The following is a 5,924-nucleotide window of genomic DNA, read 5'->3' as shown; positions in this document are numbered from 1 at the left end:
TAATCACCACCTGTTTATAAGCCAGCGTTTTCTGTTCACTGATTGTCGGATCTTAGTTTTGTTCACATACATCTGTTTACGACTTGTCTCTCACTCTCGTTTTCGCTAGCTCTCACGCTAAGCTTTATTTTTATTCCTAGCTTTCACGCTAGTTGTTTTGTATTTCCTTTTGGTGCCCTTGTGCTTCGGTTTGTTTGTCCTAGCTTTCCATGCTAGCGCTTTTATTTGCCTTTTCTATTTGTATCAGTATTTTTGTTCATAGCTCCTTTTGTTTAATAAATCCCTTAGTTCTTACCTTTTTGCTGTGTTCTTGCTGACGCATCCACGGAGGACCGAATCCGGCATTACAATGCCACACAAGCGTAACAGTAAGATCCGACCAAAGAATGGTTCCTTCGCGTCTGGCAACCACGAGGACGCCTTCGATGAAGGTACATGGATTATGTTTCGGGCGATGGAGGCAGAGACTCTCCGATGCAACCCGGATGAAAGTATCATGTGGGGTCCGGATGGAACCCTGATCCCCATCGATGTTTCCCGGTCCGGTGAGTTTCCCTCCCGCAGCGCTCGCGCTCGTCCGCGTAGGCGGAAGCCGCGAACGATGGCTTCGTCCCGTGACAGTGACTTTCCCACTCCATGCCTCCCTCCTCATAAACACAGCAACCTACAGTCCGCATACAAAACCCCTACACCATTGTTTGGGGACCCAATAACACACTTTGCTAACAGTTTTACCGACTGGGCAAATTCTCAACTTGTGTCCCGCGCAGATGACGTCATTTCGTCGACGCCTCCCGGTAACGCAAACCCGTCCTCCGTTGATGACATCATCAATGAGGAATTTTTTTTGGAAGATTCTCTTTCTCATCCATTTTCAAATGACAATAACATTAATAATAAAATACAGAATTTCCAGGACATTTTTGCTTTTTATTATTCTGGTAAATCCCAACCATCTGCTTTTTCAACTCCACCTGTAAAACCTCATTCCCAGCCCAAGTCCAAGGTTTTTTCTCCCTTTTCAAAGGGACACTCTGGACAATATAGAGGGGAGGAGTCTGCCCGCCTCCAAACCTCCCACCACCCTCCCTTATGGTCAGTCCCTGACCACAGGGAACGGGTCTGGGATTCCCGTCTGGAGGGGGGGGCTATGGCCTATAGCTGTGTTGCGGAGGTAGCGCAGACGCTACCATTTCTTAAAACTGTCAAACCGCAACCTCCTATGAGGCCACCCTTACCTGTTTTTCGGCCCGTTAAACCGCTAGCTCCTCCTAGGCCGCCGCCACCTGTATTCCGCTTAGCTCTTCCTCGTAGACCTCCTCCACCTGTGTTTCCCCCGGCCAAGTCTCAACGGCCTTGTAGACCTCCTCCACCTGTTTTTCCCCCGGCCAAGTCTCAACGGCCTTGTAGACCTCCTCCACCTGTGTTTCCCCCGGTCAAATCACAACGACCAAGTAGACCTCCTCCACCGGTGTTCAGACTTGCGAGGTCATTACCTCCAGCACGTCCTCCACCACCGATGTTCGGCACTGTCCCTAACCTGGTTTTTACACCAAAAGTAGACTCTCGCCTGGTTTTCACACCAGAAGAGGTTCCTAACCTTGTTCCCACACCAGCTTCGGTCTCTCGCCTGGTTCACACACCAGCACCGAATCCTAGTCTGGTTCTCACGCCAGCAATCGACTCTTTCCTGGTCCTCGCACCAGCACCTGTTCCTAAGCTGGAACCCACTCCAGCACCAGCCTTAAAGCTGGAACCCAGTCCAGCATTAGCTCCAAAGCTGGAGCACACTCTATCACCAGCTCCAGAGCTGGAGCCCACTCCAGCACCAGCTCCAAAGCTGGAGTTCGCACCAGCTCTTAAGTTGGAACCCACTCCAACACCTGCGTCGACAACTGCGGTTTCCACGCCGACTACTACGCCTTCTTCCACGACGGCGACGACTACGCCGACCTCCACGACGGCGACGACTACGCCATACTCCACGACGCCGCCTTCTTCGGCTGCAGCACCTGCACCTCGGCTACAGCCAACGCCTCCTCCTCGGCTGAAGCCAACGCCTCCTCCTCGGCTGAAGCCAGCGCCTGCTCCTCGGCTGAAGCCAGCGCCTGCTCCTCGGCTGAAGCCAGCGCCTGCTCCTCGGCTGAAGCCAGCGCCTGCTCCTCGGCTGAAGCCAGCGCCTGCTCCTCGGCTGAAGCCAGCGCCTGCTCCTCGGCTGAAGCCAGCGCCTGCTCCTCGGCTGAAGCCAGCGCCTGCTCCTCGACTGAAGCCTGCGCCTGCTCCTCGACTGAAGCCTGCGCCTGCTCCTCGACTGAAGCCTGCGCCTGCTCCTCGACTGAAGCCTGCGCCTGCACCTGCTCCTCGGCTGAAGCCTGCGCCTGCTCCTCCGCCGGCCTCTGCACCTGCTTCGGCTGCAGCCCCCGCACCTTCGTCTGCTGCTGCCAAGCCTCCTCCACGTCTGCCACAGGTGTGGCCTCTGCGAGGTCGTCCGCCTCGCCGTGCACCTCATCCTGCAAGGCGGCCACTGATGTGGCCTTTTCAAGGTCGGCCGCCAAAACTTTTTCGGCAGCGGCGTTCCATCCGCCGCCGCCACATTGCTATTCCTCGGTGGATTCGGGGACACGCGACCTGGTGACCCTCCGCCCTCCCTTCTTCTGCGGATTTTCTTGTTGTGGGGAGGGGGTTCTAGTTTTTCTTTGCATTCTTTGTTGTATTTTTTTTTTTGGACATCTGGTATCTGTCTCTTTTGGGGGGGGATACTGTTGTGATCCGATGGTCGGATCATCACCATATTGTTATTTTTGTTCCATTTTTATATCACTCTGCGGTTTGACATACTTAGTTCCTGTTTCGTTCGTTTCCATGGTCACTCATTAGTTTCAGCTGCTACTCTCTTTTCCAGCACACCTGTCTTTACTAATCACCACCTGTTTATAAGCCAGCGTTTTCTGTTCACTGATTGTCGGATCTTAGTTTTGTTCACATACATCTGTTTACGACTTGTCTCTCACTCTCGTTTTCGCTAGCTCTCACGCTAAGCTTTATTTTTATTCCTAGCTTTCACGCTAGTTGTTTTGTATTTCCTTTTGGTGCCCTTGTGCTTCGGTTTGTTTGTCCTAGCTTTCCATGCTAGCGCTTTTATTTGCCTTTTCTATTTGTATCAGTATTTTTGTTCATAGCTCCTTTTGTTTAATAAATCCCTTAGTTCTTACCTTTTTGCTGTGTTCTTGCTGACGCATCCACGGAGGACCGAATCCGGCATTACAATGCCACACAAGCGTAACAAATCCTCCTTTTTCATTGTCCCATTTACTCTCTATAAAGCACCAGGTCCATTGGCAGCAGAACAGGCCCAGAGCATAATAGTACCACCACCATGCTTGACGGTGGGAATGGTATTCCTGGGATTAAAAGCCTCACATTTTCTCCTCCAAACATCCATCCATCCATCCATCTTCTTCCGCTTATCCGAGGTCGGGTCACGGGGGCAGCAGCCTAAGCAGGGAAGCCCAGACTTCCCTCTCCCCAGCCACTTCATCTAGCTCTTCCCGGGGGATCCCAAGGCGTTCCCGGGCCAGCTGGGAGACATAGTCTTCCCAACGTGTCCTGGGTCTTACCAGTGTCCTCCTACCGGTTGGACGTGCCCTAAACACCTCCCTAGGGAGGCGTTCGGGTGGCATCCTGACCAGATATCCGAACCACCTCATCCGGCTCCTCTCGATGTGGAGGAGCAGAGGCTTTACTTTGAGTACCTCCTGGATGGCAGAGCTTCTCATCAAAATCTCTAAGGGAGAGCCCCGCCACCCGGCGGAAGAAACTCAATTCGGCTGCTTGTACCCGTGATCTTGTCCTTTCGGACAAAGCTCATGACCATAGGTGAGGATGGGAACGTAGATCGACCGGTAAATTGAGAGCTTTGCCTTCCGGCTCAGCTCCTTCTTCACCACAACGGATCGGTACAACGTCCGCATTACTGAAGACGCTGCACCAATCCGCCTGTCGATCTCACGATCCACTTTTCCCTCACTCGTGAAAAAGACTCCTAGGTACTTGAACTCCTCCACTAGGAGCAGGGTCCGAACATATTGCTGGGTATTGTGGCCAAACAGCTCCATTTTTGTTTCATCTGACACCACATGGACAAAGATAAGACCTTCTGGAGGAAAGTTCTGTGGTCAGATGAAAAACATGTTGGCCACAATACCCAGCAATATGTTTGGAGGAGAAAAGGTAAGCCCTTTAATCCCAAGAACACCATGCCTGCTGTGGTGGTAGTATTATGCTCTGGGCCTGTTTTGCTGCCAATGGAACTGGTGCTTTACAGAGAGTAAATGGGACAATAAAAAAGGAGGATTACCTCTAAATTCTCCAGGACAACCTAAAATCATCAGCTCGGAGGTTGGGTCTTGGGCGCAGTTGGGTGTTCCAACAGGACAATGACCCAAAACACACGTCAAAAGTGGTAAAGGAATGGCTAAATCAGGCTAGAATTAAGGTTTTAGAATGGTCTTCCTAAAGTCCTGACTTAAACGTAGGGATAATGCTGAAGAAACAAGTCCATGTCAGAAAACCGACAAATTCAGCTGAACTGCACCAATTTTGTCAGGAGGAGTGTTGCGATCCGCTACTTGGATCACCACATATGGTTTATACTTCCAGTTGTTGTATCACTGTTCTACACTCTTACTTCCTGTTTAGTCAGTCACCATGGTTCCTCATTGATCCCACCTGCTAATCACGGTTTCTGCACACCTGTCACTTTTTGATTACTCACCTATTTAAGCCCGTCCCTTTTCGTTATTCTTTCTGGGACTCTAATTTGCCTTCGAGCAACATTCACGACTGTCTACTACCCGTATGTATTTTCTCGCTAGCTCTTACGCTAAGCCACTTGATATTCCAGCTTTCATGCTGAATGTTTTTTGTTTACTCTTTTGTGTGCTTCGTGCCAAGAATAGTTTTTGTATTTTCTATTCCTAGCTTTCATGCTAGCGCCCTTGGTTTATTTTTGTCTGTTAGCTCCAGTGTTTTTGTTCATAGTCTGTTTTTGTTAAGTGTAATAAATCATTTAAACTTACGGTTGCTGTGTTCATGCCGACGCATCCACGAAGGGACCAATTTGGCATCACTATGCCAACCAGTTGTAACAGTAGAGTCCCAGCAAGAAAGAAAAGTTCCTTCGCGTCTGGCAACCATGAGGAGACCTTCGACGAAGGCACATGGAGGGTATTCCGAGCGATGGAGGCTGAAACTATCCGATGCAATCCAGACGATAGCATGATGTGGGACTTGGAGGGAAACCTGGTTCTGATCGATGCTTCCGGGTCCGGTGAGTTTCCCTCCCGCAGCGCTCGCGCTCGTCCGCGTAGGCGGAAGCCGCGAACGATGGCTTCGTCCCGCGTCAGTGACTTTCCCACTCCATGTCTCTCTCCTCATAAACACAGCAACCTACAGTCAGCATACAAGACCCCTACACCATTGTTTGGGGACCCAATAACACACTTTGCTAACAGTTTTACCGACTGGGCAAAATCCCAACTTGTGTCCCACGCAGATGACGTCATTTTGTTGACGCCCCCCGGTGACGCAATCCCGTCCTCCGCTCCAGCACCAGCTCCAAAGCTGGAGTCCACACCAGCTCTTAAGTTGGAACCCACTCCAACACCTGCGTCGACGACTGCGGTTTCCAAGCCGACTACTACGCCTTCTTCCACGACGCCGACTACTACGCCTTCTTCCACGACGCCGACTACTACGCCTTCTTCCAAAACGGCGATGACTACGCCGGCGTCCACGACGGCGACGACTACGCCGACTTCTACGACGGCGATGACTACGCCAGACTCCACAACGCTGCCTTCTTCGGCTGCAGCACCTGCTCCTCGGCTGAAGCCAACGCCTGCTCCTCGGCCGAAGCCAACGCC

Source organism: Nerophis ophidion, linkage group LG24 (assembly GCF_033978795.1).
Source record: "Nerophis ophidion isolate RoL-2023_Sa linkage group LG24, RoL_Noph_v1.0, whole genome shotgun sequence".
In the NCBI taxonomy this organism is placed as follows: domain Eukaryota; kingdom Metazoa; phylum Chordata; class Actinopteri; order Syngnathiformes; family Syngnathidae; genus Nerophis; species Nerophis ophidion.
This window is presented reverse-complemented; position numbering follows the sequence as displayed.